We start from the raw sequence: 25,981 nt of genomic DNA, 5'->3' as shown, positions 1-25,981 counted from the left end.
TGTCAGTATGATGGTTCAATAACCTAGATTATGGAGCAGGAGTGTTAGTTACCCTCTCTTTAATCTGAGGTAGACATCATGCTTAGCTAAGAGACACCTGTTTCCACATGCATTGCATTTATTTTTAATGCTAAAAACTTTCCAAGGTATTACAGATTAAAACAATCCTGAAATTTGGAAGAAAATCATTCCACTCTTATATACATTACAGCAGCATTCTTATTTACTATTAAATTTTAAAAAATTATGGCAATTAATGCAGAGCCAGACACTACTTGGTCCCCTGTATGTTGTCCACAAGAAATAATATAAGACTCTGGTTTGTACAAACCTGTATTTCCAGACTGTTCTTCCCAAGGGGCGGCTATGCTGGAGATCTTGTTCCCCAGCTGCCTTTGAAGAGTTAATGGCAAGTGATAAACTCAGGTTAATTTGCAATGCAATTCAACCTTTGGCAGACAGTTGGAGCCAGGGAACTGTTAAACTAATTGTCTTACTAACGGCACCAGGGTGTGACAGAGGAAAAGCACACCAACACACACATGCCAAAGATATAATCCAAAACTCTCTCCTGTCCTCACATCACTTCTCTCCTGTTTGAGGTAGGTATTAAGCCTGCAATCTTCAGCACACTTACTGTAGAGTAATCCCCATTAAATCAATGAGATTTCCATCTGAAAAGTAGCCACAGGGTTGCAGGGTACAACACCCTTTCCTTTCTACATGTGTTAAGTAGCTGGCTATCTGGGAGAGCTAGTGTGGTGTAGCAAAGAGGTGGCCAAATTACAGCTCAGGAGAGCTGGATTCACATACTGTACCTGTTTGACCATGAAAACCCATGAGGCTGGAACACAGGTTGAATATCATGTATACCTTTTTTAAAAAAAAACTTATTGGGGATCTCCATAACTTGGAAAATACTTGATGGTACATAACAACAATTACCTACCTGCCTACCTAATTAACAGATCATAATGACACCTACTAGGGATGTATGGAAGTGAGAGCTGGACCATAAGGAAGGCTGTCCGCTGAAGAATTAATGCTTTTGAATTGTGGTGCTGGAGGAGACTCTTGAGAGTCCCCTGGACTACAAGGAGAACAAATCTATCCGTTCTAAAGGAAATCAACCCTGAGTGATCACTGGAAGGACAGATCCTGAAGCTGAGGCTTCAATACTTTGGCCATCTCATGAGAAGGCTCCCTGGAAAAGACCCTGATGTTGGGAAAGTGTGAAGGCAAGAGGAGAAGGGGACGACAGAGGATGAGATGGCTGGACAGTGTCACCGAAACCACCAACATGAATTTAACCCACCTCCAGGAGGCAGTGGAAGACAGGAGGGCCTGGCATGCTCTAGTCCATGGGGTCACGAAGAGTCGGACACGACTAAACAACTAAACAACACAAAATAAATTTGATGCCTCTCAGAAACTTATGACATAAAAGCAGAATGTATGGAATCATAGAATAATTGAGTTGGAAGAGGCTTATAAGGCCATCCTGTCCACCCCCCTGCTCAGTGCAGGAATCCGAATCAAAGTAGATCTGGAAACAAGACTCACAGCACAGTTGTGTCCAAGCATATATTGCTCTGAATGCATCCATTTTCCTTTGATTTCAGAAGCCAAGCAGAGTTGAGCCTGCTTATGGCTTGGGTGACGGCCCACAAGTTAACACCAGGCATCAGAAGAAGCGGACAACAGCTGATAAAAGCTTGTGTCAAATAGTCTCATAGGTGCCTCAAGACTTCTCGCTTTTTTACCTAATGCTGACAATCTCCATGTAGGGCGAGGAAGAAATTGTGCTTGAAATCTTAGAGATAAATGCGGCCATTCAGAGCTGGCACTACTGGGTCAGATGGACCAACAGTCTGACTCAAGGCAGCTTGCTATGTCCCAATGTGCCTAAATGTACAGCTCTTAAGTAATTTACCTGGAATAAAAGCTTCCGTGGAAGCTCCTTTTCTGGATGACATCACCTATAATCATACTGTCTGGAATGTTCTGTGAACTGTAATCTAAAAGGCATTTCAGGCAGAACCAGTGGGATGTCCAGGCAGATGGATTTGCCCTTATCTATAAGACTTACTGAAGCTGAGGCTCCAATACTTTGGCCATCTCATGAGAAGACTCCCTGGAAAAGACTCTGGTGTTGGGAAAGAGTGAAGGCAAGAGGAGAAGGGGACGACAAAGGATGAGGTGGTTGGACAGTGTCATCGAAGCGACCAACATGATTTTGACCCAACTTCGGGAGGCAGTGGAAGACAGGAGGACCTGGCGTGCTCTGGTCCATGGGGTCATGAAGAATCGGACATGACTTAACGACTAAACTACAAAATAAGACTTCCACCTTCCGTCTTCTGGCTCTTGTGTTGGGCGCTTGGGACAATATGAACACTGCTAATGCAGTAGCTACCTTGTTGTCTGTCAGTATCTCCTCCTGAGCTGACAGAGATGGTTCTCAGCCTTGGTCCTGAAGCCCTCCTAGTCTTGGGATCGGATGAAGGGTAGGCAAAGACAGTTTTGATAACTAGAGCGCAGTCCCAGTATGTATTCAGACAAATGAACCAGGACACAAATTAAGGCTCGGTTTTGTAACCTGACCAATACGCTGTTGGTGGGAGATTTGACACCTATTTTGGGGGTAATTTCCTCATTACTAATTGGGAAACTGGGTTACATTTGTCTGACCTCTTATACATGTGTTTTTTATTTATTTATTTTTTTATTTTATTTTATTTTATTTTATTTTATTTTTACCCCACCCCTCTAGACCATGTCTGCTTGGGGCGGCTGGTTCCATGCTCACTTTGACATGCTGGTTTTTAACCTTTAATGTATGGTGGCCATACATTAGTTTAACCAAAATTCAAAACGGCAACAGAAACTACATCACAAAATATTTTCCTTTTCCAGTATCATTCTGCCTGAGATTTGTCCCCCTTTCTTGGAGAACCAGAGACACAGTGCAGTTGTCCAACATTCCCAAAGACTGGGACGTTAGGGGCAAGCAGGCACACATGGGCTGAACTCTAGTAGCAAGTCATGACTAGAGCAGGCCCATTGAGTCCATGGAATTTATGGAGGAGTTGACCCACCAAATCTCCACCGATTGACTGGGCCTGCGGGGCCTTTTCATTTTAAAAACATGTTTTGTCCATGTTGGGATGGTTATGCGTTTTGTTTATGGCTGTATTGCATGTCACTTTAAATTTGATGCTTTCATGTTCAATTTTTGTATCTGAATTTGTGCTTGGGTTTATTTACCAAAAGCTGCCGAGAGAGTTCTATGTTAGAGGGCAGCCACCAAATTATACAGTAAGCCAACAATTACAAAGAAAGAAAGAAAGAAGAAAGAAAGAAAGAAAGAAATGGTTCAAGCATGCATGTGGAAGGTACATCAACACATGTTTTAATTTGGAAAAGCTTTTACATCTCATTTTGCAAACTGTAATGCTTCTGCATTGTGAATTGTAAGCACATATGCAGTTACGCTAGATTCTCCTATGCCAGGGCACTGCCAGCTTCTATTCCCCCACCCTCACCCCAGGAAACTTACCATCATTATGTGCCATTCACAGGTTGAAGGTTTATCCAAGAAATCAAATTTAACCCCTGGCTAGATTACACCCTTGCTATATATCACTGGCCTTCACATGTTATAAAAGCTGGAAGGTATGTGATAAGAATCTTGTTATGAATATTATTTTTTAAGTCCTAAAAACAGGTTTTGAAGTCTGCAAAATTAGTGATTTTAAAAAACAGTTCCTCCATCAACCCCCCCATGTCTCCTTTTAATTCTCCTTCCTCCTTTTCTTTCCTGAGTATACACATCCATTTTCTGCAGCTCTCATTTAAATATTAAATAGCCCATTAGGTTGCTAGACCTTATGACTATACTAAACAATGGTGTACCGTCTGCCACACTTAGCCAAGAGGAGACACTCTATCAGTGAGCAGGAAGGAGAGACAGCTATCCTTGTTTGGTGTTAAATTGGAAAGTTAAATATGATACTTAGAATGTTAATGGTCTTAGCCCTGCCTGGCCTTACCATTTAAATAGGGATATCCTGTTTTTTTATGCATTGGAAAGGACTGAAAAAAAGGGAAGAAGAAAAAGCTTTATTGCTTTGGGCTCCTACTGGAGAATTGATTCATCTCTGGAAAATATAAATTTATCTTCCAGTCAGAATAGAGGTCTCTGTGGAAGACAGAGCTGTCAATAGCCACTTACAGAACAAAGAAACTTCATTCTGTTTCTTTGTCATTTGCAATTAATTACTCAAAGGCTCTGTGCATAACGACATGTTACACTGCAAAAGGAGTGAGGTTACCTCTTGTTAAGACACAATTGTAATGGTATGTGGTTATATCTTCCTCATTGTGGGAGAGAACTAATTTACAAGTAACTACTAATTTGGAACAACTGATTGGTTCAAAATTGGGAAAGGAGTACGACAAGGCTGTATATTGTCCCCTGGCTTATTTAACTTATATGCAGAATACATCATGTGGAAGGATGGACTGGAAGAATCCCAAACTGGAATTAAGATTGCCGGAAGAAATATCAACAACCTCCGATATGCAGATGATACCACTCTGATGGCAGAAAGTGAGGAGGAACTAAAGAACCTTGTAATGAGGGTGAAAGAGGAGAGTGCAAAAAAAAAAAAAAAAAAAACGGTCTGAAACTCAACATCAAAAAAACTAAGATCATGGCCACTGGTCCCATCACCTCCTGGGAAATAGAAGGGGAAGATATGGAGGCAGTGACAGGTTTTACTTTCTTGGGCTCCATGATCACTGCAGATGGAGACAGCAGCCACGAAATTAAAAGACGCCTGGTTCTTGGGAGGAAAGCGATGACAAACCTTGACAGCATCTTAAAAAGCAGAGACATCACCTTGCCAACAAAAGTCCGAATAGTCAAAGCTATGGTTTTTCCTGTAGTGATGTATGGAAGTGAGAGCTGGACCATAAAGAAAGCTGACCGCTGAAGAATTGATGCCTTTGAATTGTAGTGCTGGATGAGGCTCTTGAGAGTCCCCTGGACTGCAAGGAGAACAAACCTATCAATTCTAAAGGAAATCAACCCTGAGTGCTCACTGGAAGGACAGATCCTAAAGCTGAGGCTCCAGTACTTTGGCCGTCTCATGAGAAGACTCCTTGGAAAACACCTTGATGTTGGGAAAGTGTGAAGGCAAGAGAAGGGGACGACAGAAGATGAGAGGGTTGGACAGTGTCATCGAAGCAACCAACATGAATTTGACACAACTCCGGGAGGCAGTGGAAGATAGGAGGGCCTGGCGTGCTCTGGTCCATGGGGTCACGAATAGTCGGACACAACTAACAACGACGACAACGACTAATTTGTTATTAGTTATTTCCAAATTCAGCTTAGAAGTTGTGCATGTTCAGTGCTTTTATTGGAAGCACCTTCTCTCACAAACTGCAGTTATGTCAAATAATGGATTCCCCCCTTAATACTACTGTGCCACCTTAGGGACCTTGTAAAATAGTGTTTCAAAGGGGCTAGACTAGAGCCTCATGATGGGGCAATCACACGGGGCAATTAAATAGGCGACAGGCCCAGTCATAAGAAATCTTCTTCTAATGAGTGACAGAATAACTTTGCTGCAGCTTGTAGATGTAAACAAAATTCAAACAGGAGTTACTAATCCAGCTATCTGACCATCTATGTTTGTCTTAGTAATTTATGGCCTAAAAGTGAGGAAATTATATCTGTAAATCATCTTCGTCTGGAGGAGATAATTAGCCATTGTGAATGATTAGTTGGACCACGTTGGGGAAGTCCAGACTCCAGCACCATGAGATTGTGTGTGCTTCCTATCTCCAGGTGTACTTCTACATCTCAATAAATCAAATAATTGCAGAAATACAACACATCTACAGTGCTGACCTATCCTTCAAGGAAATCCAAACCTATTCCCCCAAACCTCTCATTGTTCTAAGGAAGTATGTAAATATAGAGCAGTAAATATCGGTATATGGATACAGAATGCATCATTAGAGTTGCCCGGTCCCAATGAATGCAGAAGCCCATTCGTTGAGATTTCAGAGACAAAACTTGAGCAAGCCCTTGTGAGGTCACAGAGTTGGAATATAGAAGGGTTGGCAGGCAGAGTTGTTGTCCGACACACACAAGGCTTATGCTGCTACGACAGCAGTTGGGGCTGGCACAACAAGGAAAACTCGTGAGTCATGATGCGGGTGCTCCACTTCCTGCCTTGTTCCAGATGGCCCAGTGGAGCCCATGCTGAAACACCAGGCAGTGAGGCGCAAGGAGACAAGGGAAAGGAGAAAACTGGTGGGTGCAGTCCATTATGCCGTTTAAGATTGCCCATTTCTCCTTTAATGGTGCTTAATATATAAAATAGCAAGCAATCTCTTCCTCCAGTGCATGTCCTGTTATTGGCCTTTCGGTCTAGAGATGCAGGATCTTATCAATTCACTGTCAAGTGTCTCTGAAGAGCCCTTGATGTAACCCAAATATGCATACTTACTGTTGCTCAGATGAGGAGCTATCAAGTGACAAATTAATTGACTGAATATGGATGATGATTTTGAAGCAAAACACACCCACCCACCTTCTATCCTGCTATTTGTTTTGGTTTTACACAAGGGATACATGTGTCTGGACTGTGTGTGTGTCTGGCAACAACAAACCAGGAGTTAAAATTACCTCCAGAGGCCTCTGTGAGAGAGAACAAGTCCTCAAATTGATATGTTTGCCCATCTGCTGGCCTCCTTCAGTAGCGCTGGCAATAGTATCCAGCAAAGTTTGATTTCACTTCCACTTACTTCCTGGCTACCATGAACTAAGAATTAACACAAATTCAAATTTGCTAAACAGGCCAGTTTTGTTGTTGTTGAATTGTTTCGCTTTTAAGTAGCAGTTTCTCTCAGTTTGTGATTTGTAGCTAGAACTGTGCCAGGATTTTTTTTAAAGTACGGTAGGTAGTTGGACACAACATGTACAGCTGGGGGGGGGGGAGTGCGGTTGGAAATTAATAGCTGTGCAGAACAGAAGAAGAAAGAGAGAGGAAAGTATGACCGTTTCGTTGTACTGCAGATCACAAGCTGAACGTGAGCCAGCAGTGTGATATGGCTACAAAAAAGGCAAATGCTATTCTAGGTTCCATTAACAGAAGTATAGTCTCCAAATCCTGTGAGGTACAAGGTTCCCCTCTATTCAGCACTGGTTGGGCCTAATCTGTGTCCATTTCTGAACGCCACACTTCAAGAAGGATGCTGAGAAATTAGAACATGTTCAGAAGAGGGCAACAAGGATGATCCAGTGGCTGGAAACCAAGCCTTATAAGGAAGAACTGAAAGAACTGGGCATGTTTAGCCTGCAGAAGAGTAGACTGGGGGTAGACATGATAGCACTTTTAAAATAGTTGAAAGGTAGTCATACAGAGGAGGGGCAGGATCTGTTCTTGATCATTCCAGAGTGCAGGACACATAATAATGGGCTCAAATTACAGGAAGACAGATTGAATATCAGGAAAAATTTCCTAACTGTTAGAGCAGTAAGACAATGGAACCAACTACCTTCAGAGGTGGGGAGCACTCCAACACTGGAGGCATTCAAGAGACAATTGGACAACCCACCTGGCAGATATCCTTTGATCTGTATTCCAGCATTGAGCAGGGGATTGGACTTGATGGCCTTATAAGCCCCTTCCGACTTCATTATTCTATGATTCTATCTCTTTATCAACAGCTTAAACAACCACCAGTGTCATGTAACCCAGTTTATATAAGGCTTAGGAAGTTTCTGGCTTCCATTCTGAAATCAAACTGCCCAAACCATATTAAAGCAACGTTTTCTTTTTGGCCAGAACCACCTCCCTTCTTCGCTTTTATCAGTATTGAAAGCCTGCAGGCCTTATTGAGTGCAAGGTAACAGATGCTAAAGCAGCCACTCAGCCTGAAGATTTGTGGTTTCTTCTTCGTGACAATGGCAGGACCTGGGAGAGCCTATGTGTACAGTACTTGGGAAAAAATCTGCTTTTAAAATACCCAACCAGGAGTTGAGAGCAGTGAAAATGGACAGTCGTTTATTCCACACCCACAGCCATTCAAGAGGAAGAGAGAGCAGAAAGCGAGAACCCAAGGATTATGCGTGTAACGCTAAACCCTGGTTTTTTGCACCATGTGTGAATTTAGGCATCATTTCCCCAGAAGCATTGCCTTGCCTTTGGTGGAAAATGGAGCATGCCTCTTTCAAAATATGCTTGACCCTCAATGTTTTTATAAGCACATCTATTATGACTAGTACAGATGCTAGGTCTCAAGGCATGGGCTGACGTGGCAAGCGATTGCTAGGCTTCCTTGAATCTTCAAGTGAGGAGACTGATCTCATGGCAAGGCAAATTCAAAGAGGATAAAAGTTTCATTTTTATTTCCCATTCCCAGATGGTGGCAGGGCCCCCAGACTCAACGCAAAAATGTTGTTAACTGTGTTACGTTTATACAATAGTGAATTACCAAGAATTATGGCATACGCCCTCTTGCTGTCCAATGGTCAGATTCCAAAAGCTCTCCTGTTATGGAGAATTAGTGGAGGGAAATCGCCCCAGAGGGAGACCACAGCTGTGATACAAGGATCTCTGCAAGCAGGGTCTGAAGGCCTTAGGAATGGACCTCAACAGATGGGAAACTTTGACCTCTGAGCGTTCAGCCTGGAGGCAGGCGGTGCATCATGGCCTCTCCCAATTTGAAGAGACCCTTGTCCAGCAGGCCGAGGCAAAGCGGCAGTCCCGAAACCAGCAAAACCAGGGAGCTGGACAGGGGACAGATTGGATTTGTCTTCAGTGTGGAAGGGATTGTCACTCTTGAATTGGCCGCCTCAGCCACACTAGATGCTGTTCCATGTCCTCTATTCAGAGCACGTTACCCTAGTCTCTTGAGACTGAAGGATGCCTACCTGTCCAAATTGAGAAGAAAAGCACCATCCCTGCCCCACCGCTCAGGGAGAAGAAGAAGAGAAAGGTAGTCATGGTGACATCGTATTTTCCCCTAGCTGCTGCACCTCCATCATGTTTCTTCTTCTCTGGCTACAGGGGGATGGTTATCGAAGAAAAACTACCTGGCATTATTCAGACAGACAGCTAAGAAGGAACTGCTTGATGATTGCAGTTTTGCAAACACGCAGAGGGCAGCTTGGAGGAAGAGACGGGCAATGGCAGCAACCAGTTCATGCACCAATTGGGTTGATTCTTAAGGCGATTCTGCCACCATTCCCGGCACTCCATTGGGGAATTGGGGTGTGTGTGTTGTTCTGCACACCAGAACGCTAGAAGCAAGTTGAGAAAGAGAGAGAGAGGGAGAGGGAGAAAGAAAGAGAGCATTGTGAATGCATGCCTTACGCCATCTGGGTCAAAGTAGAGCTTAGCTTTTTATTTTCTTTTTTCTTTTGCCAGTCCTACCTGTTGCAAGGCATGTCTTGTCATGGGAGCTCCCCTGAGGTGTACGTGGTGAGCCCTCAAGGTAAACTCTGGCTGCAATGGAGGGTGGTCATCAACTCCCAGGGATCTTGGCAAGTCTCTGAGTCCCAGCTCCGAGTCTTTGGTTTGTTTGTTTGTTTGTTTGTTTGTTTGTTTAATATCCCGCCCATCTGGTCTTACAACCACTCTTGGTTCCATATCCCAAGGCCCAAGTTGGGTCCCTATTAAAAACAAGCACTTTTCTCAGAAAAAAGGAGGTGGGTGGGTGGTTCGAGTCTGGGTGTCGCTGGTGCAGCTTAAGTCCAACTTGACCGTGAGTGTTATGATTCGGGTCCCATCCCTGTAAACCGCTTGTATCTTAGCTGTGCTGTTAATAAAGCCACATAGAATACAAAGCATGTGGGAACAGTAGCACCCACTGCATCCACCTGGTGCATTTTGCTTCTTCCTCGGACATCAGAACTTGATGACTCCCGCCTGCCTCTGCTCTGCTCTGTTCCCATATTTCCTCATTAACCACGTTCAGTTAGATATGGCTCCCATTTGCCTTAATTCGCCTCATACCTCTTTCCACACTGATCTTAATTTCCCTTTTCCCTCTATCCACACTGAATTGGTCCCACTTCCAGTCTCTGTCCTTTCCTATTTCTACAACACCACAAGAATCCACTCCCGGGCCACACAATTTTGGCCCTGGGAGCAAGATACGCTCGTCCTGGCAAGCCTTTATAGGATGTCCAAGACGTAGGTTCAAAGACATGAAGTGGGGTGTGATGCGAAGCCAGACCTCCTGCATCAGCATCACCTGCCACACAGGACTCAACAGATAAAAATAAACAGCCATTAAGAGCGACTAACTATGACCTTCAGGGAACTTTTACAAATGTTATTCAGGCTACAAATCATTAATATAGGCATGATCAGATAGTCTACTCATGTTTATGGACTTGTTTGCAAAAATGACAACTGTGTTGGCTTTGGCCACACATAATAGGTCTTAGTAGCTTTAAGGATACTTTCGGTGACAACGGCTGCCATTTATTCATCCTTCATGGCAGTCAGCAAATCACAACACTGGCATTGCTCTGATAAGTCCCTCGCTTTCCAGATATAAATGTTAAAAAGTGCACAGTACAAGATGCACACAAAAGCAAAATCTTTAATCCGTGTTTATCACCAACTATGGACTAGATGAGCACTAACGAGCTAAGAAACTACCATATTTTTCCCTGCATAAGACTATACTTTTGTCTCAAATCTTTAGACTCAAAATTGAGGGTCGTCTTATACACAGAAGTAAGCCGAGGACAGAACAAAAACAAGTGGAGGGGAAAGCAGGGATCAAAGCAATCCTGCAGCGCTTTGTTCCCTTCCCCCCTACACTTGTTAAACCCCACTTAGATTTCTTAATGTTGGATTAGAAAACTGGGGGCGTCTTATACATGGGGACACCTTATACACAGAAAAGTACGGTGTTTGAGATGAAGACATTGTTGAGAAGATGACCAGGGAGGTCAACCTGTTTTAGGTGGGCTTGTGCCTTCCCGGGAGTCCAGTCCCACATTTTGGAAGTCCTAGTCATTCCAGCACTCTGAGGCCCAAATAGCATCAGTGTGATGCCGCACCTTTTACCAACTAAGACCCATGTACCATCTCCAAGTTCTCCATGATGGAGACAGCCCTGATCACACTTGCTCATGTCCTTGTAACATCGAGATCGAACTTCTGCAATGGACAGTGTGTACAACTGCCTGGGAATCCTTCTCAGAAACCTGTTTGCTTAAAAAGCACTTGCTAAAGGGAACCAGAAGCAGAGACATTGGCTAAAAATCCATTACCAGGTGCAATTCAGCCTCAGCCGATACCTATACAGTACAGTACAACCTGGTACAGTGATGGGTTACCTGGAAAAATATTTGTTTAGCACCGGAGTGGACAAACTGTGCCCTTCTGATTGATTAATGGTTGTTCCCATCATCCTTCCCTATTGGCTATTTTGGTGAGGGCTGAGAAGAGATTTTATCTATCAACATCATGAAGGGGCACTTTGCCTATCCTTCATTCATCTTATGGCCATCATCATGCTTAAAACTTGGTATCTTAATCAGGAACCATTTTTCCTCCAAATGCATATGAGATTAGGTGACTGTACTGAGATGGTCACCCCAGAGAAACTCACCCGACGCCTCCTTGGACATATTTTTTGGCGCCATGCAAGGGTTTGTTTATTTGCTTGGGCATTTCAACCTGTAAAGTAGTTATTTTAATTGCTGTTTTATGGTCTGGCCTGGTTTTATTGTTAGCTGACATTGTTCCTGTGTTTTAGGCTGTTTTATTGTTTCATTTTTTTACTGTACGCTTTTGTTCTCTTAATTATACGCTGCACCGGGAGCTTAGGGTGAAGCTTATAAATTCTCTAATTAAATAAATAAATGACACCCATCTAGTAAAATAGACAGAAGGCAACCACCACTCGCATAATGACGGGAGAATGGGAACAGATGAGAATCCCGCCGCGCCACCGTTTCATTTTCTCACACTTTTATCATCTTCCAAGCATCTTACAACAAGAGGCAAAGTACAGGAAGTTTGCCGGTGGTGCAAAGAGAGAGAGAGAGAGAGAGAGGAAAGAGACAGAAGGGGAGAACGCAGAAAACCAAGCACCTGCCCAACCTTGGGGCAAGTCCCTGGAGATTTAGTAAACAGCAAAGAGAACAATTTGGCTGTCATTGTGTAATGAACCAGGAGCCAGGGAGATTGTCTGAAGATGGAGTGAAAAGATTACATATGAATAGAAAGGCCTGCCATACAGACTTTGCAAGCAAGCCAGCTCTCCCAGAGGGTTGTATGGCCCCCAGTTTTTCGGAAAATGAGCGATTCTTGGGAGAGATTTTTCAGCAGGGAGTGGTGCAAACAGACCTGATCCTTGTGGTAGGTGGTTCCACAGGGGCAGGCAGCAGGGTCTCCGGTCAGAGGTCAGGCTCCGGAGGTAAAGGAGATAATAATATTAATAACAATAATTTTTAAACTGCAAAGCTGGGAGGGACCCTATGGATTATGAGTCCTGAAGAGACACCGTGGGGGAATTGAACTAACCTCTGGCTCTGCAGCCAGAGACCTAAATCACCGAGCTATCCAAATACCTCTATGGATTTATCAGAGGGAAACATAATCCAACACAAAACATTGGGTGCCCTGTTCAAGAAACCTGCAGCAGCAAGCCAATGGAGGTAATGCTGTCTTAGCACACTCCGGCTAGCTATTGATTTGAGAGGGATGTGCCCCACTGTAAAGCACACAGTCGTTCTCCTCTTCTGGCTTTGCCTTGTGTTGGTGCTTTTCCAGGTTTTCCTAGGTGCAAAGTACTCAGATGTGGTTTACCATTCCCTTCTTCTGCAGCACCCTGGGACCGTGTAGCGTGCCCAGGGCTACACAGGCTGGCTCTTATGGGGATGCACGGTGGGGAAATGGACGCCCAACCTCTGGCACTGCAGGGAGATCCCTAACTCATGGAGCTATCCGGCCAGCTAACTCCCATGTCACAGGAGAATGTTGCTCTGAGGTCTTGTGGCAACTGAAAGAGGGGCTCAGAAATCTAGCTAGCAAGCTACGACAGGCCCCGGCGCTCGGGCAGCGTCCTAAATATTCCAAGTGCTAACGCTGGGCCTCAAGAAATGGCAGGTTATACAGCCGCTCATATTATAGCCTCCACTTGTTTTTAGGACCTCCCTTACAGGGTGGTTTGGATTTGAATCAAATTGATTTAAATTTTAAGTCATGATTTAAATGTTTAAAAAAGGATTTTCAATTTTTTAAAGAAAATATTTTAAAATTTTATATTGCGATTTAAGACATGATTTCCAGGTTTAAAAAAAGGATTTTCTAAAAAACCATTTGATTTTAAATTTTTAAGAAAAATTAAGTTGTGATTTAAATCAATTTGATTTTTTTAAAAAAAAATAATCATTGCTTTTTATTCACTCTGCTTTCATCCTCTTACCAGTCACATTATCTACAGAGGTAAGCAGCTACCTCAGCAGCTCCATGGACTCACAATACCCTTTTGGGAAGCTTTTGATTGAGCCAGCCATGAACTGGTTCTGCCTTCGGTTCTTAATCTTGGTTTCTGTGAATGCCATTTGTGTAGCACCTGTGTATAGTTCAGGGCTGCTCAATATATGAGCCACAAATCCAGATTTGGATTATTTAAAAAATAATTTGTTACATTTACACACCGCAAGTAGCTAGTTGCTGTTCTAGTTACAGCCTATTTTTTCCATTTCTCAAAAAAAGTAAAAATAGGTATTTGTTTCATAAATTTAGTCTAGTTAGATTAGTTACTTAAATCATCTGAACTTTACAACCCGTTGATCAACAATACAAATCATGTCCTCTTCCTGACATCAGCATGAGGCATATTAAGAATCAACCCTTGAACCATGCTATGTTCCTCTTCTACCATGTAGTTACTTGTAAGTATAAATGTAACTTTACAAGTTATACTTTGGGAGTCTTAATCTCCAGTGATAGCCATAATTGGAACTTTTTAAACACAGAAAATAATAAATTGCAAAAGGTAATTACTTGTAATTAGTTACTTCTAAATGATAGGTGCTTGTCCCTACCTGCCTGCGTGTCTTTTTCAAAGCAAGGTAACAAGCAAAAAGCAGAAGGCTTAGGGGAGCTCTTGCACATAAATGGGTTAGGGGTGTCTTGTGGCTTTATCATCAGCTGTGCAGTTCTGGAGTTAACCCTTCCCTGCTTTTAGAATCAAGAGTGTTTTTCTGCAGATCAGCAAATGACTTGCAATTTCAGGTACCAAACTCTTACACAGAACTGTAGAATTAAAATCCAAGATTAGTCACACCTAGAGTAGACTCTAGGAAGAACTAATTTCGGATTTAATCCATAGAACTGGAATGATTTTTGGAGGTCATTCCCCCCCCCCCCCGTGTTTAGTTGAGGAAGCTTGGCACCAGGTCTATCACCTCTGCTGTTGACCAGTTGTTACCATTATGACGTTTTAAACGTCCATCTTAAACCTGCTCTTTTATCACAGTCATCCCTTACTTCTAGCACCCACCTCACAAGGTTTTAAGGTTTGTTGTTGCTGCTGTTTTGTTTAAAGAACACAATATTAAATATGCGGGTCTACAACCCTTACCAGGTACGCCGAATTTCTGTCCTGAACAGAATTCTCATTTATTTTTCAGATGCTAGTTGTGTAAAATGCATTTATTAAATTCTGCTTCATCCAAATTATAATTATATTTCCCCTTTAGGTATAAACTCAAAGAATTTAGTGGCAGATTTATTACGCTCTATGGGACAACAGAAGCCTCCCATTTTGGGGGTTGTACATAGAGCAATTGAGCTCAAAACCATTTGTCGTGCCATGCCTTCTACTTCCTAATAGAGAACATTTTCAAGCTAGTCATCTAGGACAGTGGTCTTCAACCTTGGGCCTCCAGATGTTCTTGGACTTCAACTCCCAGAAATCCTGGCCAGCAGAGGTGGTGGTGAAGGCTTCTGGGAGTTGTAGTTCAAGAACATCTGGAGGCCCAAGATTGGGGACCGCTGATCTAGGAGAACGTTGGCCCAGTCCCTGGATGTATCTTAGATGTACTGTATATCTGAAAAGCCATGGCTATTAGGTGAATCATGTGACAGATTTCTCACCAGTCTTTTGATGCCTGCCAAAGAAAAAAGGATGCATGCAACGTTTTTCACTTCCAAGTAACTTTGTCTGAATGGAACGCCTTTATCCTTCAAACATGACTTGGGAACACAGTTTAATCTAGGTGGTGGTGGTGGTAGAGAGCCAAGCCCCAGTATTTAACGCTCTCTGGTGGAATAACCAGAACCAAGGTGAGAGAGGCACCCGCTGGAACGCCTATGCCCGAAGGAATAAAGGAAAGGCAGGGCAGCTCTTGAGTTAAGAAGAGCACACAGATCAGAATAATATCTGGGTTAATCTCAGGCTTTCTCGGCAGCATTAATCTCAGGTCTTGCCAACAGGAGGGGATCCCTTCCATTCTCCAGGAGTGACTCCACAATCACAGGAGCTTCCAAATGGCACCATTGACATGGCTTCCATAATTCTCCAGCAACTATGGTGTAAAGAACAAGGTAACGCTACTGTAACACACTCTATGTGGGGCTACCTTTGAGATTGATGCGGAAGACTTCTCATTGGGGTGAGAAAATATCAGCATATTTCCCCCACTCTGGCTGCCTTGCATTGGCTGCCCATTTGTTTCTGCACTGATTTCGAAGTGTTAATGATGACATATAAAGCCCAAAACGGTTTAGGACCTCGATATCTAGTGGAATGCCTCCTCCCACCTGGATCTACTCGAATCACTCGTTCTAGCCAGGAAGGGCGGCTGAGGGGCCTAACACCGAGGGATGCCTGGAGAGAACGAACAAGAAAGCGGGCCTTCTCGGCAGTGGCCCCTCGCCTTTGGAACAGTCTGCCCCCAGAGATCTGCCTGGCTCCCTCGCTGGGTGTTTTTAAGAGCCAACTCAAGACCTGGCTCTTTAGGCAGGCTTTCCCTCCTGTCATCAACTGATTATTTTTCCCATCTTGAACTATATTATTACTGTTGTTTTTTTATTGTATTGTATTGTTATTATTTTATCTATTATTGTTAACCGCCCAGAGTAGACTTCGATCTAGATGGGTGAGGTATAAATTTTAAAAATAAAATAAGGAAGGTGTGAAAGGGAAGAGTTTGGACGGACTGCCCAGAAAAGAACAAGAAAGATGTCAGCTATTCTGTGTCTTTTGTTGTCTAAATAAACAAATCCATAAATAAGGAAACTGAATAACAAATGGTCTAAAATTATCCTATCAAACTTTCCCTTTGAATTTTATTGCTTGCATTTTGGAATTATTTAAGCATGTTTGAAGACAACATTAAAATAGTTAAAACAGTATTTTTGCTTCTTCCCTCTGCTCCATGAAGTGGCCAGTACTTGGTGGTAGATTTGGCTGTGGGCAGATTCTTGACCTGACCTGTAAGAAAAGTCAGAGAAAATATATGTTTCAAAAATGTTTTGCCCTCCTTACCCCCTCTTGTTGTCAGGTTAGCTCAGCTGTTGCCTGAACCACCACCCCTCCAGAGCCCCACAAATTGTAATAGTCCTCCAGGGGAAAAAAAAAATCAGAAACCTGTGCTCATCATAGCTGGAATTTATCCCCCAAAAAGGTTGAATTCCAGAATGAAACCAATCACAGACAATCATATCAAAAGCTTTTATCAAAGTATAAGTCTTCTCACTGCTGCAATAATTTCAGGAAACATCAGCTTGTCTAATTTCTACAAGCGTTATTTACAGTCATTTGGGGAAAAAAGGTACACCCTCTGAATATGTGTCATGATTTATTTAACAAACATCTGTGCTTTTCCTAACAGACTTTTTTTTCGTTCCATCCACCCTGATGAAGAATTTTGGAGAATTTGCAAGCTTAGGTAAAGGAAAAGTTTCCCCTTGACACTTAGTCCAGTCGTGTCCAACTCTAGAGCTCATCCCTGTCTCCAAGCCATAGAACCAGCGTTTGTCCAAAGACAGTTTCCGTGGTCACGTGGCCAGCACGACTAGACACGGAACGCCGTGACCACCAAGGTGGTACCTATTTATCTACTCGCAATTTTACATGCTTTCGAACCGCTAGGTTGGCGGGAGCTGGGACAAGCAACGGGAGCCCGCTCCGTTGCTTGGATTCAATCTTACGACTGCAGGTCTTCTGACCTTGCAGCACACAGGCTTCTGCGGTTTAACCAGCAGCACCACCACGTCCCTTAAGCTTACTTAATTATTTTGTGAAATTCTGGTTGGTTGCTGTTTTAGATGTTGGATTTTTTCCCCTCATGCATCGGTACAGCTGCTTTTGCTTTTTATTCTCATTAAGAGATTCCTTATAACCTTTAACAGAATCTCCAGGGCCTTGGGAAGGTACCTTGAAGACCAGTAATGTAAATGACTGCCAGATATCACAGGATAAAAAAACCTGGGTTAACAATCTCTGATTAGTGAATTAATTTGTGAGAAAAAAGGGCAAGACTCGGAAGCACACTGTAGTAACCCTGCACTCCTATGTATCATTATTTGTCAGTAAAAGCCCTTCAATACAAAGGGATTTACTTTGAAACTCATATGCATAGAGTCCAGCTTTGAACAGATATGGGGGAAAATTAATAATAATGAAATGCTTTTCGTTACACAGAGTTTTTTTCTGCTGAAGTTGTTTGATTCAAGGTCATTCGCATAGGTTTAGTGGCGCTGTGCTTTGAGCTTTTGGTATCTCTGTCTTTTCTGGGTGGAGGGTGGCATGTGGCAGAGGACCAGCAGAAAAGTCAAGCAGCTGCACATCAAATAGGAAACATCATGCTTTTTATTCTTTTTTCATTTCCCTTTTACTATACTTGTTGTTGGCAGGTATAGGCTTATAACTTCAGAGTTCCTTCCTTTTAACACTGTAGGTCACAACCTTTTTTTACATTGTGCTTTAAAAAAACACAACCTGTTTACGAGAAGGGCACAGTTAGATAGGTTATAGAAAAAGATTATTTTCCTCTGAGATTCTCCAGGGCATAAATCATGGTTGAAGAGAAATTAAGGTCTTGACTGGGAATGCAGTTTTACAAGTTGCAGTCCCAAAAAAAGCAAAAATGTTGAATATTGGGCCAATGTTCATCAAACACAGGAAAACACAAAAGGGAGGTAGAAGGCAAATTGTAGGTAAAAGTTCAGTCTCCTAGTTGTAAAACAAACTAATCCACATGCTTCTGTGGTGGGTAGTCAGGGAGCATCAGTAGCTTCAAACCACGATCACTCTGTGGAACCTCTAGGTTTAAAATACCACATGCTAAGAAGTGGACAGTGTTGCAGATATTTTAATTTTTGGTGAGATTCCTCTAGCTATGCAGCAGAAATGCATCAACTGGCTCTCAATAACTCACTCTGAGACATTAGTAGGAGAAGGAATAAAAACCATTGTCTTTACTTACAATTATGAACAGATTAAACATGAAACTGACAGACATGACTCATTTTAACAACAATCATCAAAAGACTCAAGAAAGGGAAAGAGACACAGAGCAGAGAGGCAGGGCTCTCTTTGAGTTCAGTGGCGCGAGGAAACAATTGGTTCGTGCTGGATAGATTGACAGTACAGAAAGGTTCCTTCCAGCTGAACCAACTAAAGGCAGCATGTGAGGTTGTAAAAACATCAACATACAATGGCTCAATGCTATCAATAAAAACACAGTGCTATTGCAATCATGTTCTGTTTATCTATTTCCCTGAGGCATCCAGTTAGCTATTCTGGAAAACAGGAGCTCAGCCTGCAGAGGCTCTTTTTACATCATCATGTACACTTTGGGCTTTTGGTATAAGATGTCTCATTATGACCAGCCTTATTGCCATTGTCTTCCCTAACTGGGGCACCTCCCAGCAGAGCCATAACTAAGGTAGAGCAACTGGCGCTTTGGCCCAGGGCACATAATTTTAGACCAAAATCTGGAGGTCTCTGCTGATGAATAAGCATGAACTTTTCTTCAGCTGTTTTGCACAACTTCCATTGCCTCTGAGCACTGACCATGGTAAGAGGCTCTTGTAGGTTCCATTCCAGGCTCAAGTCCTGAAATGCCACTACCATGAGCAGTGGGTGACAAGTATAAGTGCCTCTTCCCCAGTTCAGTGTCTCCACCAACTTGGAGCAACCCTAATAAAACTTTCAAGGTAAGCGAGATATTTAAAGGGTGGTTTTACTATTTCCATACCCCCAGTGAGCTTCCATGGCCAAGTGAGGATTCGAACTCTATTCTCTAGAGTTCCTAGTCCATCACTCTGTCCACGATGCCACACTGGGAATCCTCTAAACATATACATACACAGTACCTGTATGCAAACAGGACTACCAGCCATGGCAAGTACAGGTTTGTAAATAGAGATGGGCACTTCGTATTTGTATCTGGGGGACACAAATATGAACCATGGAACCACTATTGCTACAGGGGCCGATTCCTTCCCCCAGAACCATCCGGCCCACTCACCAGGCTCCATGCAGCTCTACAGTCCTCCTCCAGCAACAACCCACCAATCCTGGTAGCCTGGTCCACCCTTCCCTGCCCCCTCATGCAGCCGACCACTTTTTCCTTCTTCAGCTGATGAGCGGTTGGCTGTGCCGGGGGGAAGGGGAAGGGCCGGCCGGGCTCCTGTCAGGATTGGTGTACCACCGCCAAAGGAGGATGACCACAGTGCCGCATGGAGAATGGGCCGGCTAGTTGTGAGGGACGGAACTGAGCCTTCACAACACCCGTGGTACCGCCATCTCGCAGATACAAATATGAAGTTCCCATCTTTATTTGTGAAGTTTCTAATCTGACCCACGCAAGAGGAGAGGGAGGGTTGCATTCTATTTCAGAGAGGCTCTGGAAAGTTAGTGGTGACAGAGGCCAGAATCAACTGTCTGGAACCCCCCAAAACAGTATATTTTATCTTTAAACTCTTGCTGCCACTAAGACAACATTTTAGAACGAGAGAGGGCAGAGGCTATGAGAGCAAAGACACTACCAAACAGTGATGTCACAAGGAAAAGCCACATACCCGTTTGGGAAAGCCCGAGAAGGCTAAATTCTTATTTGGCAGAAACCCGGATTCAGACCAGAGGAAGGCTGGATTTGGTCCCTAGGATGCTCCACCCATAGAGTCCAGTCATTGGGGACATTTTAGATTAATTGACCTGGAATGAAGTACAAGAGAAGCTCAAATATCAGCATCTGCTGGAAGAATCTGGTTCCACCGCAAGGGCTATACGAGCCATTGCAGAAGCTGCTTTGTCTCCAAAGAAATCCCTATATTGGGTTGAAAAAGTGTGAGGCTTTTTGAGTGGGAAATTCATACCACAAAGCTGAACTCCTCAGTGAACTTTAATTATACTTTATCACTGCTTTTTAAAAAAATCTGTTCCTCCTCTGGGGAGTTTACAGGGCGGTTGAACAGGAGACTATGGGGTCACCTCATTTTATTCTTACATCAAGTCTTGAATTCAAGTCACCCCTTGGGGAGAAAACCTCTCTGGGTGGTCTGTGGCAAGTCAGTCTGTCTAAGCCTAACCGTCCTCCCGGGATTGTGTTAAAAGAGACAAAAATGGGAAGAAACCACAAATATGCTATGCCAAGTTGTGAAAGAGATGGAAGAATAGCATATACCTGTGAAAAATTGAAAGACCTGTGATAGCTGAGTTTGCCAAAATTATGTTTGAGGCAACTAGAATGGCCACCATCAATGCTGGCTACGATGCTCTGGAAGTTATAGTCCAACACATTATCCCTTTTCTTTTGTCTGTATGGAGAGATAAACAGAAACCCTCCCTTGTCAACATTAATATTTTTCCTTTCTGTCGGGTACCACCAATTCTTGCGTTCTTCTTGCTAGTTTTCTAGAGGCATGCTTAATTAAACGAGAGATACATTTATTCTGAATACCCTCCAGGCTCTTGTTTAAAGGAAAGGAATAAATGAAATTCAAAGGAAAGGTTAAAAGGAAACGGAATGGTAACTGTGGTGATGTTGTAGTTATTAAAAACTGAACAAGTGGCAAAAAAGAGAAAGAAAATTACTTCAAATATTCTAAAAAGATTCTTTAGCTATGAACACAAAAGAGAATATTAAAACATTAAAGACAAAACAATTAAAATTAAAAAATGCAGAATGGGGGAAAGAAAGGAAATCATCATCATCATTATTCAAATACACCAGGCATAGTCAAAATTATAAAAACATAACAGATACAGGTTTCAACCAAAAACCTAAATATCTGTTAAATATTGGCACAGTATGTATGCTGTTCCTAATATTGCCATTTTTGTAACTCTGATGGTGTGATTTTGGAGATCTGCATCTGCTTATACTACTGCGTGAAATTTCTTGATATTGTTCCCAAAGCCCCAATGACTTACGGGGACCACTGAAGTGTGTTTCTTCCAGAGGAGAGATGTTTCATTTACCAGACCTCTGTACTTCGTTAGTTTCTCCAATTCTTTATTTTCAACTCTGGCATCCCCTGGAATTGCCATGTCAATGATCCAGACATTTCTTCATTCTATTACTACCATGTCTGGTGTGTTATGTTCAAGGTGTCTATCCGTTTGGATCCAGAAACCCCACAAGATCTTGACTTCCTTATTTTCCGACATCTTCTCTACCAGATGTTCCCACGGGTTCTTGGAAGCCAGCAAGTTCTATTTTTTGTATAATGACCAGTGCACTAACTTTGCCACTCTATCATGTCTAACTTTGTGATCTGTTTGTGCAATCTTTGAACATTCACAGATGAAGTGTGGCACTATTTCATCTTTTTCTTGGCAGAGTTGACATTGGCTGTTAGCACTAATTCCTTAGATCTATTATTATTATTATTATTATTATTATTATTATTATTATTATTATTATTATTATTATTATTATTATTATTATTATTATTATTATTATTATTATCGTCGTCGTCGTCGTCGTCGTCGTCGTCACCACCACCACCACCATCATCATCATCAACATCCCGCCGTTCTCCTAAAAGGACCTAGGGCAGCTTATACAGTGGGGTCTCTACTTAAGAACTTAATCCGTATTAGAAGGTGGTTCTCAAGTTGAAAAGTTCTTATGTTGAATCTGCATTTGCCATAGGAATGCATTGAAAACCATTTAATCTGTATCTGCTCTTTTCCGTCCATAGAAACTACAGTGGAACCTCTACTTAAGAACTTAATCCGTTTTGGAATGGTGTTCTTAAGTTGAAACGTTCTTAAGTTGAAGCAAAATTTCCCATAGGAATGGACTGAAAACCAATTAATCCGTTCTGGCTGTTTTGTTTTTTTTGTTATGTAGAGGTGCGTTCGTACATTGAAGCATTAGTTCCCATAGGAACTAATGCAAAGCTGGTTAATACGTACTCTACCACTAGGGGGAGAATTTTTTTTAACCTAAAATGACCTAAGGTTAAAAAAAGAGCAGGAAAGGTTTTTTTTTTCCTGTTCTTATCTTGGATTTCTGTTCTCAAGTAGAAGCAAAATTTAGCAAATGGAGCTGTTCTTAAGTTGGATTGTTCTTAAGTAGAGACGTTCTTAAGTAGAGACCCCACTGTAACCATAAAAAGACAATATTTAAACACTAAAAACAGTAAGTACATAATATTTAAAAAGAAAACAAGTATTATATTAAAGCTGTTAATAAAATCAATACTAAAAACACATTTAAAAGCACTTAGTAACATTTTTAAAGGGAAAGCTAGAAGCACTAGTGAGAATCCTATGAGTGTCCATGTAAGGTTTGTGTAAGTTGTTGTGGCTAATTGCAGCTAATTTATGAGGTATTGTGCACATCTAGGTTGTGCAGTTGGGTACAAATGAGATTTGCCCTGACGTTTCCTTAATTATCTGCAATTAGCAGCCACAAGTTAAGCAAATTTTATGCAAACATAGATAGGATTCTGGCCACTACTTCCTAAAGATACTAAGAAGTCAGAGGGACAATAACAAATGTTAGTAATCTCTGCAGCCCATCATCAAAGAAGGAATGACTCACCACCACCATCATTAAGTGCAAAGATCTGAAACATTACTCTTTCGGTCTGGATATGCAGGCCAAGAGTTTAGTCCAAAGAGTAACATTCCCAAGTTCTGATTAAATGTTATTATGAAGTTGACCGCTACGATTTGTCTTCTGCTCTGTTGCAAGCCTCCGCAGCTTGGATTGCTCAAGAGAATGGGACTGTGAGGCCTTCGAAGGATTCTTCGTGTGACAGGTTTCCTTAATGAGTTTGTAGAAAACACAGGAAGGCCCCCCCCTCCGGCAGGCCCCTTGCCCTATAAAAGCCCTATAGGGCTTTGGTTCGTATCTCCCTATAGGAGCCACCCAGGTTTCAAAATCTCCGAAGTGAATTTCCACTTTGATTTGCTTTTGCTTAGCTCCCAAGGTGTATTCCTTCTAAAATGTCCCCCCCCCCCCAGCAAGGGGTGTCATGCCCACTCTGAGCGTAGGTTTGTCAGGGTTCATGAGCTTGGAGTTTATGGGGGAAGAAATAGACAAAATTCCCAAATCATCCTGAAGCTTCAACATGCAGTTATTCTCAAGTCCCCAGAAATAGCTTTCAAATTTGAATGATCAATTTGAGTTGCGCTAGTTATACCAGATTTCATGTCAGGGGAAGTTAACTGTCTTTCTCCCTTGTTACAGATAAAAGAATGTCCAGCGCTCAGCAAATTTATCACAGCCCTATATTGAAGCATACACTGTGAGCAGGTTCAACCTTGTGTTCCTTCCATCTTCCCTTTCTTTCCCCCTAAAAGTGGCGATGGCTCTTCAAGGTGCAGAAACTTTATATTAACTATTAATGGAGAACCATGAATAACCACTTCGGTAGGACCAATGAGTCCGTTTAACATGTTTCTTTCTGTCCAACTGTCCTTAAACTTGGGCATAAAGAATGACTTCACCAACGGGGGTTCACCCCAAAGCATTCCCGATCTGTCGGTTTCTGGGTCGGGTTCCTTAGGCTGGGGCAAATAGTTCCACAACAACGGTTCCATTCTCCTTCAGTTGGCGTCTTGGGTTGGGAATTCAGCACTGGTTTGTCTCTCCTCTCCCAAGGATTGTCCCCTTTCGGGTACAAATATACCGTCCATTCTACCGGCTCTATTTCTCCCGATTGCTATTCCCTCTCTTCCCTTCTTCTGAATATCCTCTCTCTCACCCCTCTCTTAGCCTCGGTTGGGGTCGGGGTTGAGGTATAATACTGCTGCCTTCTCTCTATCTCCTCAAGGGGTAATTGCATCCAGACTCTCTCTTTGGTCCATGGATCTTCCATGTCTAACCAACCCCATCTTAAAGGTATATCATCTTCTTTCCTCTCTTCCTTTTCCTCTCTTCCTCCTGTTCTACCCTCGTTTCCCAGTCTACCTCCCTTTTTATCTCTTCCTCCACCTCCATCAGCAGATACCCCTCTCTTATTGGTGTTTCATCCCTAACCATTGTTATCCCGCCTTTTTTACTCCTCTCCTTTCCCACGCTTTTTCTCTTGTATCCCCAATTGAGCCACCACTGGTAATAGACTATAAATAGTTTTGTAACCCTCCATGGTGAGAATTTGAAGGGACAGCTCATTCTCCTTCTTTCTGGTGGAGGCTCGCTCCTTCTCAACATACACAGCTCCTGCTTTTGACTGAGAGTAGCAACACATAGTTAACAACCCCTATATCTGAAAAAATGGGGATTAAATTTAGTACGGATTACTGAAGATTATATTTTATCTCATGATGTGGTTATGTGTGTGTGTGTGCATTATATACTTTGAAGTCGGGTCCATCTTACAGCAAATCTAACAGGGGTTTTCAAAGATATTTATGGTGTATTTTTACCAGGGCTACCTCCACCTCACAGTGAGTTTCTGTGTCTGGGCAGGATTCATGTCTCAGGTCTCTTGATTCCAAATCTGTCGGTCTCAGTACTACATACAGTACACTGGGTATATTTGTAGTTATATATATATATAATTATAATTATATATAAAGAGTTAATGAGTTTGTATATATAAAATTCAAAAATATAAAATATATATACATAAAATTTTTATTTGCCTTCTTAAAACAGATTTGTGCAGAATTTCAGAATATATATATATATGAGACGCTATAATGCAGAATCCCAATGAAGTAAAGGAAACATGTTTTTACAAGGAAAGTTAAACACACACTATTTAGGAAATAGTGTTCCATGAAGTAATCTACATGCCACGTTTCATGAAGATGCGTCCACTCCCAAAAGAATGGGCATTTAAATTTAAGTTTTATCACTCGTCCTGCAGACAGCACATCCCTAAATATTCAGGCCTGAGCAGACGTGAATAAGTGAGTCCATTGTTTCGTGAGCCAAGCAGGTTATGAATCCTGATTCCCAGGTTCGCTGCATTAAAGGTGCTGTCAAGATTTCCTCTGGGAATGAAGACAAAGAGGCCAGACAGAGGAGTGGTTCCATTTGGAGAAATGCTCACCCATGAATGATGATGAGCAGCGCTTCTTCACAAACATTTGTCTGCAAGATTTCACTGGCATTTCTTACAGAGCCGTTGGCAAGACGTCCTTTTTATTTGCCTTCTTAAAACAGATTTGTGCAGAATTTCAGCATTTACAAGCCAGGTAATGGGGAACACCTAGCAAGCCTTTGGACACCACTTAAAAAAAACTGACCCTGTGTAAATTTTCTTCCCAGATGAAAGTTTTTTTAAAAAAAACACACACACACCAAATGAATGTATACCTACAGCTATAAATACTGGACATTTATGTCAAATATATTTTTATGGGATAGGTAGGGGGGGAAATTTCAAAGCCTACACCATGGCTTAGTTGTCAAATGGACCAGCCAAATCAAAGAACACAAATTTAATATATTTTTTATTTTAAACGGCTTATGTTTGAAAATCAATGTTGATTTTTTTGTTTTAAG

At 42.3% G+C, this 25,981-nt stretch overlaps 1 long non-coding RNA gene across 1 annotated transcript; it reads right to left on the bottom strand.

Moving 5' to 3' along the window:
• Positions 1 to 100: 100 nt before the first annotated feature.
• On the bottom strand, positions 101 to 21,874 carry LOC144586257 (uncharacterized). Its single transcript, XR_013540979.1, has 2 exons — positions 20,693 to 21,874; positions 101 to 16,491 (listed from the first exon to the last, which is right to left on the bottom strand). It is a non-coding gene; the product is annotated as an uncharacterized LOC144586257 (long non-coding RNA).
• Positions 21,875 to 25,981: the final 4,107 nt, after the last annotated feature.

The sequence above is a fragment of the Pogona vitticeps genome, chromosome 2 (assembly GCF_051106095.1).
Source record: "Pogona vitticeps strain Pit_001003342236 chromosome 2, PviZW2.1, whole genome shotgun sequence".
Lineage (NCBI taxonomy): Eukaryota > Metazoa > Chordata > Lepidosauria > Squamata > Agamidae > Pogona > Pogona vitticeps.
The sequence above is the reverse complement of the archived record's forward strand: the minus strand, read 5'-3'. Positions and strand labels throughout refer to the sequence as shown.